Source organism: Ranitomeya imitator, chromosome 1, assembly GCF_032444005.1.
Source record: "Ranitomeya imitator isolate aRanImi1 chromosome 1, aRanImi1.pri, whole genome shotgun sequence".
Lineage (NCBI taxonomy): Eukaryota > Metazoa > Chordata > Amphibia > Anura > Dendrobatidae > Ranitomeya > Ranitomeya imitator.
The window spans coordinates 918,509,431-918,524,435 of NC_091282.1; the positions used below are offsets into that span (position 1 = coordinate 918,509,431).

General features: G+C 46.5%; 1 protein-coding gene across 1 annotated transcript in view; it reads right to left on the reverse strand.

The window, feature by feature from the left end:
- Positions 1-15,005, reverse strand: part of LOC138654981 (ras association domain-containing protein 6-like) — a 155,284-nt gene that overhangs the window by 109,733 nt on the left and 30,546 nt on the right. The window lies entirely within an intron of this gene.

The window sequence follows — 15,005 nt, forward strand, 5'->3', positions numbered from 1 at the left end:
AGGTGGACTCTATTTACTAATTATGTGACTTCTGGAGGCAATTGGTCACTCAGGCTTTTATTTAGGGATATCAACCTATAGGGGACTGAATACAAATACACATCCCAATTTTCAAATTTATATTTTTTAAATAATTAGAAAATCATGTATCATTTCCTTTACACTTCACAAGTACTTGCTACTTTGTGTTGATATATCACATAAAATCTCAATAAAATACATTTAAAGTTTGTGGGTATAATGTGGAAAAAAAATCAAAAAGTTCACAGGATATGAATATTTTTTTCAAAGCTTTTTCAGAGCTTCTATTTTGACATCAACAGCATTTCAGTTTATGTTGCAGATGTTCACATTTGCAATACAGCAGTTAAAATCTTGGGTAAATCTGTACAATTTTAGGCCAAGTTCACATTAGCATTCGGGGGCTTTGCGGAGGGCTGCGTACTTCCTCCATTAAGCTCCACCTACTTCCACACACTTCTGCATATGTCCTGCATACCTATCTTTAACATTGGGTACGCAGGACATGCGGATGTATGCAGATGTGTTGTTTTGACACGCTCATCGACCGCACAGGAACGCAACAAGTTGAGTTTTGTGCGGACAGCGGATTTAACGGAGGAAGTATGCAGCCCTCCGCAAAGCCCCCGAACGCTAATGTGAACTTAGGACTTAGAACTGAGGACTTTGTCTTTGCAGAATCCACAGGAAGTACTCCAAAAGCTTTGCTATTGCCATCCACTAAATGACTGAAATGCATGCTGTTTGGTATTTAAATCCACATGCTCCAGTTTCCATACAGTATAAGGTTTCATTTGTCTTTCACATACAGGACAGAGCGCTGAATCAGATAATACCAGAGGACAACCCTCTGTAGGAAAGTGTATGGGCTGTGTATACAAGAAAGAATACAATGCGTTCCCCGACAAATAAACTCTGATCCTGCTGCTTATTTGGTCATCCCCAGCCCAGATTATTTACATGAATCCACACCCAAATAAGTTTCATGGACGTTCCCTGCAAAATCTTTTGTGTTTAGAAATAGAGTAGTTACCAGGATCGCATGCAAAGCATGAACTATGGCAACATCTTTGCATTGTAAATAGCTCTCACTAGAGTTGAGCGACCTTGACCTTTTTAGAGTCGAGCCGGGTTTTGCGAAACCCGACTATGTCCAAAGTCGGGTCGAGTGAAATCGGCCGATTATGACGTAAAGTCGGGATCGACCGAAACACGAAACCCAATGCAAGTCAATGGGGCAGCATAGTCGGCAGTGAGTGGGGGCCAGGAAAACACCTAGAGTGGCCATTTTAATGTCAAAACCATCCATTCTTCTTAATGAAGCTTGTCAAGCGTAATTTACCTTATAATAATTGGAAGGCATTTGAAATTGGGGGTCATTTGGCTAAAGTTGTGGGGGGTAGGGCTGGTTCAAGTAATTAGTGGGCCCAGGAAATCTGGACCACGTCACGGCAGTGGAGCAGGGAGAGGTAAGTATTTCAACTTTGCAAGTGCTGTGAACCTGAGCAAGCAGGGGGGGCCCACTCGTTGGCATTGGCACTGGCACAGGGCCCCTCAAAGTACAGCGGTGTGTTTGCACGGCGGGGGCGCCTCCCACCGGCAGCAACACTTTTGCGTACTATGAGAGGCCCTGTGCCAGTGACGTCGCCAACTAGTATTCCTCCCCCCACCTGATGAAGGAACCTGCACTTTCATCTGCACCTTCCTCTTTGTCCCCGTGTAACGTGGTATGGTATGCGGGAAGAGCAACCTGACTTTCAGCAGGGTCACAATGTTGTTGTGTAGCGTGCACGGGGAATGTTGCGTTATGGGTCAATGTACCAGCAGACTCATCTATCACTGGCTGGGCAATGGGCACGATGAAGTGGAAACACAGATATAGGCCCAAAGAAGAAAGTGGGCTAAATGCAGTTCAAAATTGGTAACACAGGAATAACCAGGGGGCATTGCAGTGGAGGACAACTGGAATGAGAGGCTGACACAGAGAGTAGGGCCAAATCAGTAAGTAGTCGAAATGCAGTTCAAAATTGGCAACCGTAGTAAACAGGCGGCACAGCTTTGTTCAGTGGAGGAGAACAGCAAGGAGTGGCAGACACCGATAGTAGGCCCCAAACCAACTAGTACGCCAAATGCAGTTGTTCCATTTAACCACAATTTAATGAGAGCCTGAAGATAGAAGCTCAGGAAAGGCAACCTGGGGAACACCTTGGAGTGTAACACACCATCTCTCTCCACCCCATACCCATTTTGTATGGCCTAATGCAGTGTACTTTTCTACAACTACTAAACGAGAGTCGGAAGACCGAAGCAATGGCAAGGAAACCTGGGGAACACCTTAGAGTGTAACACACCCTCTCTCTACACCCCATACCCAATTTGAAGGTCTAATGCAGTGTAGTTTCCAAGAACTACTAAACGAGAGCCGGAAGATCGAAGCTCAGGAAAGGCAACCTGGGGAACACCTTGGAGTGTAACACACCCTCTCGCTACACCCCATACCCAATTTGAAGGCCTAATGCAGCGTAGTTTCCAACAACTACTAAACGAGAGCCGGAAGATCGAAGCTCAGGAAAGGCAACCTGGGGAACACCTTGGAGTGTAACAAACCCTCTCTCTACACCCCATACCCAATTTGTAGGCCTAATGCAGCGTAGTTTCCGACAACTACTAAACGAGAGCATGAAGATCGAAGCTCAGGAAAGGCAACCTGGGGAACACCTTGGAGTGTAACACACCCTCTCTCTACACCCCATACCCAATTTGTAGGCCTAATGCAGCGTAGTTTCCGACAACTACTAAACGAGAGCCGGAATATCGAAGCTCAGGAAAGGCAACCTGGGGAACACCTTGGAGTGTAACACACCCTCTCTCTACGCCCCATACCCAATTTGTAGGCCTAATGCAGCGTAGTTTCCGACAACTACTAAACGAGAGCCGGAATATCGAAGCTCAGGAAAGGCAACCTGGGGAACACCTTGGAGTGTAACACACCCTCTCTCTACACCCCATACCCAATTTGAAGGCCTAATGCAGTGTAGTTTCCAAGAACTACTAAACGAGAGCCGGAAGATCGAAGCTCAGGAAAGGCAACCTGGGGAACACCTTGGAGTGTAACACACCCTCTCGCTACACCCCATACCCAATTTGAAGGCCTAATGCAGAGTAGTTTCCAACAACTACTAAACGAGAGCCGGAAGATCGAAGCTCAGGAAAGGCAACCTGGGGAACACCTTGGAGTGGAACACACCATCTCTCTACACCCCATACCCAATTTGAAGGCCTAATGCAGAGTAGTTTCCAAGAACTACTAAACGAGAGCCGGAAGATCGAAGCTCAGGAAAGGCAACCTGGGGAACACCTTGGAGTGTAACACAACGTCTCTCTACACGACGGAAGGGCTGATTCTTAGGAAGGAAGGCTGTTGGAAATAAGCATTGCGCGTCCGAGGGTGATTATATTCTTATTAGGTATATACTCACCCTCGGACGCGCCCTGCTTCTTTATTTGGAATGAATGTTTATTTGCAATGTGGTGTTGACTTTCTCTATTATTTTGGTAATTAATGATTTTATTATTTTCATTATTTTGCATCTTCTCGGCAATAATATAAAGAAGACGCGACAGGACAACACTCGGTGGATGCCATATGTGTGTTTTCAATTTAAAAAAACTTTCAGTTAACTACTTGCAGGAGAAAGTAATTGTAGCTGGTGGCCATTTTTAGTACTGTACCAGATTTTAGTTGTGTGTTTGTTTTTAATGTTAAAATGTCTGCATTTGATATCTCACCAGTATTTTCTTTTTTATAAGCAAAATACTTATTTTTATATTTTCTGATGTTGGTTCCAGGGGTACACGGCCAGCAGTGCCCTGGTCAGTGTAGTAGTAGTTGAAAGAATGGACCGCAGACAGGCATCGAAGGCCTAAAATAATAACACATGGCTGTAGGCAATTTTAAATTGGTTCCAGGGGTACACAGACAGCAGTGGTGTGGTCAGTGGAGGCCTAGTGGAAGGAGTGACCGCAGACAGGCATCGAAGGCCTAAAATAATAACACATGGCTGTAGGCAATTTTAAATTGGTTCCAGGGGTACACGGGCAGCAGTGACCTGGTCAGTGTAGTAGTAGTTGAAAGAATGGACCGCAGACAGGCATCGAAGGCCTAAAATAAAAAAATTGGGCTGGCTGTAGGCAATTTTAAATTGGTTCCAGGGGTACACGGGCAGCAGTGGTGTGGTCAGTGGAAGTCTAGTGGAAGGAGTGACCGCAGACAGGCATCGAAGGCCTAAAATAATAACACATGGCTGTAGGCAATTTTAAATTGGTTCCAGGGGTACACGGACAGCAGTGGTGTGGTCAGTGGAGGCCTAGTGGAAGGAGTGACCGCAGACAGGCATCGAAGGCCTAAAATAATAACACATGGCTGTAGGCAATTTTAAATTGGTTCCAGGGGTACACGGACAGCAGTGGTGTGGTCAGTGGAGGCCTAGTGGAAGGAGTGACCGCAGACAGGCATCGAAGGCCTAAAATAATAACACATGGCTGTAGGCAATTTTAAATTGGTTCCAGGGGTACACGGACAGCAGTGGTGTGGTCAGTGGAGGCCTAGTGGAAGGAGTGACCGCAGACAGGCATCGAAGGCCTAAAATAATAACACATGGCTGTAGGCAATTTTAAATTGGTTCCAGGGGTACACGGACAGCAGTGGTGTGGTCAGTGGAGGCCTAGTGGAAGGAGTGACCGCAGACAGGCATCGAAGGCCTAAAATAATAACACATGGCTGTAGGCAATTTTAAATTGGTTCCAGGGGTACACGGACAGCAGTGGTGTGGTCAGTGGAGGCCTAGTGGAAGGAGTGACCGCAGACAGGCATCGAAGGCCTAAAATAATAACACATGGCTGTAGGCAATTTTAAATTGGTTCCAGGGGTACACGGGCAGCAGTGACCTGGTCAGTGTAGTAGTAGTTGAAAGAATGGACCGCAGACAGGCATCGAAGGCCTAAAATAAAAAAATTGGGCTGGCTGTAGGCAATTTTAAATTGGTTCCAGGGGTACACGGACAGCAGTGGTGTGGTCAGTGGAGGCCTAGTGGAAGGAGTGACCGCAGACAGGCATCGAAGGCCTAAAATAATAACACATGGCTGTAGGCAATTTTAAATTGGTTCCCGGGGTACACGGGCAGCAGTGACCTGGTCAGTGTAGTAGTAGTTGAAAAAATGGACCGCAGACAGGCATCGAATGCCTAAAATAATAACACATGGCTGTAGGCAATTTTAAATTGGTTCCAGGGGTACACGGGCAGCAGTGACCTGGTCAGTGTAGTAGTAGTTGAAAGAATGGACCGCAGACAGGCATCGAAGGCCTAAAATTAAAAAATTGGGCTGGCTGTAGGCAATTTTAAATTGGTTCCAGGGGTACACGGACAGCAGTGGTGTGGTCAGTGGAGGCCTAGTGGAAGGAGTGACCGCAGACAGGCATCGAAGGCCTAAAATAATAACACATGGCTGTAGGCAATTTTAAATTGGTTCCAGGGGTACACGGACAGCAGTGACCTGGTCAGTGTAGTAGTAGTTGAAAGAATGGACCGCAGACAGGCATCGAAGGCCTAAAATAAAAAAATTGGGCTGGCTGTAGGCAATTTTAAATTGGTTCCAGGGGTACACGGGCAGCAGTGACCTGGTCAGTGTAGTAGTAGTTGAAAGAATGGACCGCAGACAGGCTTAGAAGGCCTAACATAAACTTGGGCTGGCTGTAGGCACTTTTAAATTGGTTCCAGGGGTACACGGGCAGCAGTGGTCTGGTCAGTGGAAGTCTAGTGGAAGGAGTGACCGCAGACAGGCTTCCAAGGCCTAACATAACAAACTTGGGCTGGCTGTAGGCACTTTTAAATTGGTTCCAGGGGTACACGGGCAGCAGTGGTCTGGTCAGTGGAAGTCTAGTGGAAGGAGTGACCGCAGACAGGCTTCCAAGGCCTAACATAACAAACTTGGGCTGGCTGTAGGCACTTTTAAATTGGTTCCAGGGGTACACGGGCAGCAGTGGTCTGGTCAGTGGAAGTCTAGTGGAAGGAGTGACCGCAGACAGGCTTCGAAGGCCTAACATAACAAAATTGGGCTGGCTGTAGGCACTTTAAATTGGTTCCAGGGGTACATGGGCAGCAGTGTATGGTCAGTGGAAGTCTAGTGGAAGGAGTGACGGCAGACAGTCTTCGAAGGCCTAACATAACAAAATTGGGCTGACTGTAGGCACTTTTAAATTGGTTCCAGGGTAACACGGCCAGCAGTGGCCTGGTCAGTGTAGTAGTTGTAGAAAGAAGGGACCGCAGACAGGCTTCGAAGGCCTAACATAACAAAAATGTCAAAACAATGGTATTGTCAGTGCCAGGCATTGAAGGATGTCAGCGGCTAGACTACACATTGGTGAAGCTGTGAGAGATAATTTTGCTAGTGGTAGAGCACTGTTTGAGCTGGGGGGGGGAACTGTCTTGTGGCCGGCGGTACAGGCACAGGGCCCCTCATATTACAACGGTGTGTCTGACGTTGGGTGCGCACCACCACCGCCAGAGACACTTTATTGTACTATGAGGGACCCAGTGGCAGTGCCGTCGACCAAAAGCGGCCACACCCACCTCTTCAGACAAACAGCACTCTCAAGGGTCCAAGCGCAAAGTGGCGATAGCACGGCCCCGTGTGGGGAGTTTGGCCATTTCGTGAGGTGGAAACATGTCGTATGCTGGACAATCAGGTGAAGAAAATTACGAGATTGGAAAAGTCATTCAGAATAGTCCACAGGCAAGACCTTTTCATAGGAAAGCTAGGTGTCAGCCGGGCAGGGTGGGGCAAAAGATTTTGAAATCCAGTTGTGGTTCATTTTAATGAAGGTTAGATCATCTACATTTTGGGTAGCCAGACGAGTCCTTTTTTCTGTTAGTATTGAACCTGCAGCACTGAATACTCTTTCTGATAGGACACTAGCTGCCGGGCAAGCAAGCTCCTGCAATGCATATTCTGCCAATTCTGGCCAGGTGTCTAATTTGGATGCCCAGTAATCAAATGGGAATGACGGTTGAGGGAGAACGTCGATAAGGGATGAAAAATAGTTTGTAACCATACTGGACAAATGTTGTCTCCTGTCACTTTGAATTGATGCTGCAGTACCTGTCCTGTCTGCGGTCATAGAAAAATCACTCCACAACCTGGTCAGAAAACCCCTCTGTCCAACGCCACTTCTGATTTCTGCCCCTCTAACACCTCTGGTCTGCTGGCCCCTGGAGCTCGTGTGAGAACGATCACGGGCGCTGTGTGCAGGGAATGCCAGAAGCAAACGGTCAACAAGAGTTGATTGTTTTGTTGCTAATATTAGTTCCAAGTTCTCATGTGGCATAATATTTTGCAATTTGCCTTTATAGCGAGGATCAAGGAGGCAGGCCAACCAGTAATCGTCATCGTTCATCATTTTTGTAATGCGTGTGTCCCTTTTGAGGATACGCAAGGCATAATCCGCCATGTGGGCCAAAGTTCCCGTTGTCAAATCTGCGGTTGTGCTTGGTTGAGGGGCAGTTGCAGGCAAATCTACGTCACTTGTGTCCCTCAAAAAACCAGAACCCGGCCTTGCCACGCCACCAATTTCCCGTGCCCCCGGGAAAGCTTCCTCATTAAAAATATACTCATCCCCATCATCCTCCTCATCCTCCACCTCCTCTTCGCCCGGTACCTCGTCATGTACACTGCCCTGACCAGACAATCGCTGACTGTCATCAAGGCTTTCCTCTTCCTCTGGTGCAGACGCCTGATCCTTTATGTGCGTCAAACTTTGCATCAGCAGACGCATTAGGGGGATGCTCATGCTTATTATGGCGTTGTCTGCACTAACCAGCCGTGTGCATTCCTCAAAACACTGAAGGACTTGACACATGTCTTGAATCTTCGACCACTGCACACCTGACAACTCCATGTCTGCCATCCTACTGCCTGCCCGTGTATGTGTATCCTCCCACAAAAACATAACAGCCCGCCTCTGTTCGCACAGTCTCTGAAGCATGTGCAGTGTTGAGTTCCACCTTGTTGCAACGTCTATGATTAGGCGATGCTGGGGAAGGTTCAAAGAACGCTGATAGGTCTGCATACGGCTGGAGTGTACAGGCGAACGGCGGATATGTGCGCAAAGTCCACGCACTTTGAGGAGCAGGTCGGATAACCCCGGATAACTTTTCAGGAAGCACTGCACCACCAGGTTTAAGGTCTGAGCCAGGCAAGGAATGTGTTTCAGTTGGGAAAGGGAGATGGCAGCCATGAAATTCCTTCCGTTATCACTCACTACCTTGCCTGCCTCAAGATCTACAGTGCCCAGCCACGACTGCGTTTCTTGCTGCAAGAACTCGGACAGAACTTCCGCGGTGTGTCTATTGTCGCCCAAACACTTCATAGCCAATACAGCCTGCTGACGTATGCCAGTAGCTGCCCCATAATGGGAGACCTGGTGTGCAACAGTGGCAGGTGCGGATGGAGTGTTTGTGCGACTGCGGTCTGTGGACGAGCTCTTGCTTCTGCAGGAGGACGAGGAGGAGGAGGAGGAGGGGGTGCGAACGGCTACAGACAACTGTTTACTAGACCGTGGGCTAGGCAGAACTGTCCCAAACTTGCTGTCCCCTGTGGACCCTGAATCCACCACATTTACCCAGTGTGCCGTGATGGACACGTAACGTCCCTGGCCATGCCTACTGGTCCATGCATCTGTTGTCAGGTGCACCTTTGTGCTCACAGATTGCCTGAGTGCATGGACGATGCGCTCTTTAACATGCTGGTGGAGGGCTGGGATGGCTTTTCTGGAAAAAAAGTGTCGACTGGGTAGCTCGTAGCGTGGTACAGCGTAGTCCATCAGGTCTTTGAAAGCTTCGCTTTCAACTAACCGGTAGGGCATCATCTCTAACGAGATTAGTCTAGCTATGTGGGCGTTCAAACCCTGTGTACGCGGATGCGAGGCTAAGTATTTCCTTTTTCTAACCATAGTCTCATGTAGGGTGAGCTGGACTGGAGAGCTGGAGATCGTGGAACTAGCGGGGGTGCCGGTGGACATGGCAGACTGAGAGACGGTGGGAGATGGTATTGTTGCCGCCGGTGCCCTAGATGCAGTGTTTCCTACTACGAAACTGGTGATTCCCTGACCCTGACTGCTTTGGCCTGGCAAAGATACCTGCACAGATACAGCAGGTGGTGCGCTAAATGGTGGTCCTACACTGCCGGAAGGGATGTTGCGTTGATGACTAGCTTCATTGGCCGAGGGTGCAACAACCTTAAGGGACGTTTGGTAGTTAGTCCAAGCTTTCAAATGCATGGTGGTTAAATGTCTATGCATGCAACTAGTATTGAGACTTTTCAGATTCTGACCTCTGCTTAAGGAAGTAGAACATTTTTGACAGATGACTTTGCGCTGATCAATTGGATGTTGTTTAAAAAAATGCCAGACTGCACTCTTTCTAGCATCGGATACCTTTTCAGGCATTGCAGACTGAGCTTTAACCGGATGGCCACGCTGTCCTCCACCAGGTTTTGGCTTTGCCACGCGTTTTGGGCAAGATACGGGCCCGGCAGATGGAACCTGTGGCGATGTTGATGCCTGCTGCGGCCCCTCCTCCTCCTCTGCTTCAGAACTGCTGCCGCCTGCACCCTGTTCCCCCAATGGCTGCCAATCGGGGTCAAGAACTGGGTCATCTAATAACTCTTCTTGTACCTCCTGCGCAACTTCGTCTGTGTCACCGTGTCGTTCGGTGGTATAGCGTTCGTGATGGGGCAACATAGTCTCATCAGGGTCTGATTCTTGATCAGCACCCTGCGAGGGCAATGTTGTGGTCTGAGTCAAAGGACCAGCATAGTAGTCTGGCTGTGGCTGTGCGTCAGTGCACTCCATGTCAGATTCAATTTGTAATGGGCATGGACTGTTAACTGCTTCACTTTCTAAGCCAGGGACGGTATGTGTAAAGAGCTCCATGGAGTAACCCGTTGTGTCGCCTGCTGCATTCTTCTCTGTTGTTGTTTTTGCTGAAGAGGACAAGGAAGTGACTTGTCCCTGACCGTGAACATCCACTAACGACGCGCTGCTTTTACTTTTACCAGTTTCACGAGATGAGGCAAAAGAGCTAGAGGCTGAGTCAGCAAGATAAGCCAAAACTTGCTCTTGCTGCTCCGGCTTTAAAAGCGGTTTTCCTAATCCCAGAAAAGGGAGCGTTCGAGGCCTTGTGTAGCCGGACGACGAACCTGGCTCCACAGCTCCAGACTTAGGTGCAATATTTTTTCCCCCACGACCACCTGATGCTCCACCACTACCACTACCCTCATTACCAGCTGACAATGAACGCCCCCGGCCACGACCTCTTCCACTAGACTTCCTCATTGTTTTAAAAACGTAACCAAACTAACGTTATTTGTTGCAGTCACACAACTTACACGGTGAGCTATAACTTCAGTATGATTTAGCTACCCCTTTACAGGTTGGTGAGACCACAGCGAAAATCAGGCCCAATGTTACACACTCTTTTTTTGGTGGCTGCAAATTAGAGAGATGCCCCACACGCAGGACTGTCACTGAAGCACAAATGTTAATATTAATGTCACACTATTATTTTTTTTTTATTTTTATTTTTTTCAGGAACACTTTAGAAACCCCCCAAAAAAAAAAAAATAGATTTTTGCAGGGAGAATTTAGAAAACAAATGTAACCAAAAATAGGCGTTCTATGGCCCACTGACTGAGAGATGACGCACACAGGAGTCAGGAGTGGCACACAAACCCAGAGGCCAATATTTTTCTACCAATGATTGATGTAGTTATTTTCTCTGGTAGATTTTAGAACCCAAATCAAGGAAAAAAAATATAGGCTTTCTATGGACCACAATTGGAGAGAGAGAGAGAGAGAGAGAGAGAGCGAGAGAGATGGCACACCCAGGAGTCAAGACTGGCACACAAGCAGAAAGGCCAATATTAATCTCCCACTGTTTTTTTGGTTGTTTTTTTTTTTTTTTTTTCAGGGAGACTTTAGAAATAAAAATAATAAAAAAAATATGATTTTATCAGGAAGAATTTAGAAACCAAATAAAATAAAATGATTTTTCCAGGGAGAATTTAGAAAACAAATAAAACCAAAAATAGGCGTTCTATGGCCCACTGACTGAGAGAGAGAGAGAGATGGAACGCTTAGTACTGGCACACAAGCCCAAAGGGCAATATTAATCTCCCTTTTTTTTTCCAGGGAGAATTTCTAAAACCCAAAAAAAAAATAAAATAGGCTTTCTATGGCCCACTATTTGTGAGAGAGATGGGACGCTCAGGACTGGCACAGATGGCACGCTCAGGACTGGCACAGAAGCCCAGAGGCCAATATTAATCTCCCTTTTTTTCTGGGAGAATTTATAAAACCAAAAAAATATTTAAATAGGCTTTCTATGGCCCACTATTTGTGAGAGAGATGGCACGCTCAGGACTGGCACAGATGGCACGCTCACAACTGGCACACAAGCCCAGAGGCCAATATTAATCTCCCTTTTTTCAGGGAGAATTTCTAAAACCCAAAAAAAAAATAAAATAGGCTTTCTATGGCCCACTATTTGTGAGAGAGATGGGACGCTCAGGACTGGCACAGATGGCACGCTCACAACTGGCACACAAGCCCAGAGGCCAATATTAATCTCCCTTTTTTCAGGGAGAATTTCTAAAACCCAAAAAAAAAAAAAAATAGGCTTTCTATGGCCCACTATTTGTGAGAGAGATGGGACGCTCAGGACTGGCACAGATGGCACGCTCAGGACTGGCACACAAGCCCAGAGGCCAATATTAATCTCCCTTTTTTTCTGGGAGAATTTATAAAACCAAAAAAATATTTAAATAGGCTTTCTATGGCCCACTATTTGTGAGAGAGATGGCACGCTCAGGACTGGCACAGATGGCACGCTCACAACTGGCACACAAGCCCAGAGGCCAATATTAATCTCCCTTTTTTCAGGGAGAATTTCTAAAACCCAAAAAAAAAATAAAATAGGCTTTCTATGGCCCACTATTTGTGAGAGAGATGGGACGCTCAGGACTGGCACAGATGGCACGCTCACAACTGGCACACAAGCCCAGAGGCCAATATTAATCTCCCTTTTTTCAGGGAGAATTTCTAAAACCCAAAAAAAAAATAAAATAGGCTTTCTATGGCCCACTATTTGTGAGAGAGATGGGACGCTCAGGACTGGCACAGATGGCACGCTCAGGACTGGCACACAAGCCCAGAGGCCAATATTAATCTCCCTTTTTTTCTGGGAGAATTTATAAAACCAAAAAAATATTTAAATAGGCTTTCTATGGCCCACTATTTGTGAGAGAGATGGCACGCTCAGGACTGGCACAGATGGCACGCTCACAACTGGCACACAAGCCCAGAGGCCAATATTAATCTCCCTTTTTTCAGGGAGAATTTCTAAAACCCAAAAAAAAAATAAAATAGGCTTTCTATGGCCCACTATTTGTGAGAGAGATGGGACGCTCAGGACTGGCACAGATGGCACGCTCACAACTGGCACACAAGCCCAGAGGCCAATATTAATCTCCCTTTTTTCAGGGAGAATTTCTAAAACCCAAAAAAAAAATAAAATAGGCTTTCTATGGCCCACTATTTGTGAGAGAGATGGGACGCTCAGGACTGGCACAGATGGCACGCTCAGGACTGGCACAGAAGCCCAGAGGCCAATATTAATCTCCCTTTTTTTCTGGGAGAATTTATAAAACCAAAAAAATATTTAAATAGGCTTTCTATGGCCCACTATTTGTGAGAGAGATGGCACGCTCAGGACTGGCACAGATGGCACGCTCACAACTGGCACACAAGCCCAGAGGCCAATATTAATCTCCCTTTTTTCAGGGAGAATTTCTAAAACCCAAAAAAAAAATAAAATAGGCTTTCTATGGCCCACTATTTGTGAGAGAGATGGGACGCTCAGGACTGGCACAGATGGCACGCTCACAACTGGCACACAAGCCCAGAGGCCAATATTAATCTCCCTTTTTTCAGGGAGAATTTCTAAAACCCAAAAAAAAAATAAAATAGGCTTTCTATGGCCCACTATTTGTGAGAGAGATGGGACGCTCAGGACTGGCACAGATGGCACGCTCAGGACTGGCACACAAGCCCAGAGGCCAATATTAATCTCCCTTTTTTTCTGGGAGAATTTATAAAACCAAAAAAATATTTAAATAGGCTTTCTATGGCCCACTATTTGTGAGAGAGATGGCACGCTCAGGACTGGCACAGATGGCACGCTCACAACTGGCACACAAGCCCAGAGGCCAATATTAATCTCCCTTTTTTCAGGGAGAATTTCTAAAACCCAAAAAAAAAATAAAATAGGCTTTCTATGGCCCACTATTTGTGAGAGAGATGGGACGCTCAGGACTGGCACAGATGGCACGCTCAGGACTGGCACACAAGCCCAGAGGCCAATATTAATCTCCCTTTTTTTCTGGGAGAATTTATAAAACCAAAAAAATATTTAAATAGGCTTTCTATGGCCCACTATTTGTGAGAGAGATGGCACGCTCAGGACTGGCACAGATGGCACGCTCACAACTGGCACACAAGCCCAGAGGCCAATATTAATCTCCCTTTTTTCAGGGAAAATTGATAAAACAAAAAAAAAAATTAAATAGGCTTTCTATGGCCCACTATTTGTGAGAGAGATGGCACGCTCAGGGCTGGCACAGATGGCACGCTCAGGACTGGCACACAAGCCCAGAGGCCAATATTAATCTCCCTTTTTTTCTGGGAGAATTTATAAAACCAAAAAAATATTTAAATAGGCTTTCTATGGCCCACTATTTGTGAGAGAGATGGCACGCTCAGGACTGGCACAGATGGCACGCTCACAACTGGCACACAAGCCCAGAGGCCAATATTAATCTCCCTTTTTTCAGGGAAAATTTATAAAACAAAAAAAAAAATTAAATAGGCTTTCTATGGCCCACTATTTGTGAGAGAGATGGCACGCTCAGGGCTGGCACAGATGGCACGCTCAGGACTGGCACACAAGCCCAGAGGCCAATATTAATCTCCCTTTTTTTCAGGGAGAATTTATAAAACCAAAAAAAAAAATAAATAGGCTTTCTATGGCCCACTATTTGTGAGAGAGATGGCACGCCTAGGGCTGGCACAGATGGCACGCTCAGGACTGGCACACAAGCCCAGAGGCCAATATTAATCTCCCTTTTTTTCAGGGAGAATTTATAAAACCCCAAAAAAAATAAAATAGGCTTTCTATGGCCCACTATTTGTGAGAGAGATGGCACACTCAGGACTGGCACACAAGCCCAAAGGCCAATATTAATCTCCCACTGTATTTTTATCAGGGAGAATTTATACACCCCACAAAAAAAAATACAGAAAAATGAAAAGGCTTTCTATGGCCCACTATGTGAGAGAGATGGCACACACAGGGATGGCACTCTAGCAGAAATGCCAAATTGCCAATCTTAATCTCCCACCAAAAAAAAAAAAAAAAAAAAAACAGGGAATGTCCTACAATTACTATCTCCCTGCCTGCAGTAATCTCAGCCAGGTATGGCAGGCAGCTACTATCTCCCTGCCTGCAGTAATCTCAGCCAGGTATGGCAGGCAGCAATAAGGAGTGGACTGATGCACAAATGAAATAAAAAGTGTGGACAAACAAAAAAGATAGCTGTGCAGAAAGGAAGGAACAAGAGGATTTGTGCTTTGAAAAAAGCAGTTGGTTTGCACAGCGGCGTACACACAGCAATGCAGCTATCAGGGAGCCTTCTAGGGCAGCCCAATGAGCTACAGCGCTGAGGGGAAAAAAAAAAAAAAAAAAACTTCCACTGTCCCTGCACACCGAGGGTGGTGTTGGACAGTGCAAATCGCTGCAGCACAAGCGGTTTTGTGGTTAATGGACCCTGCCTAACGCTATCCCTGCTTCTGACAAAGCGGCAGCAACCTCTCC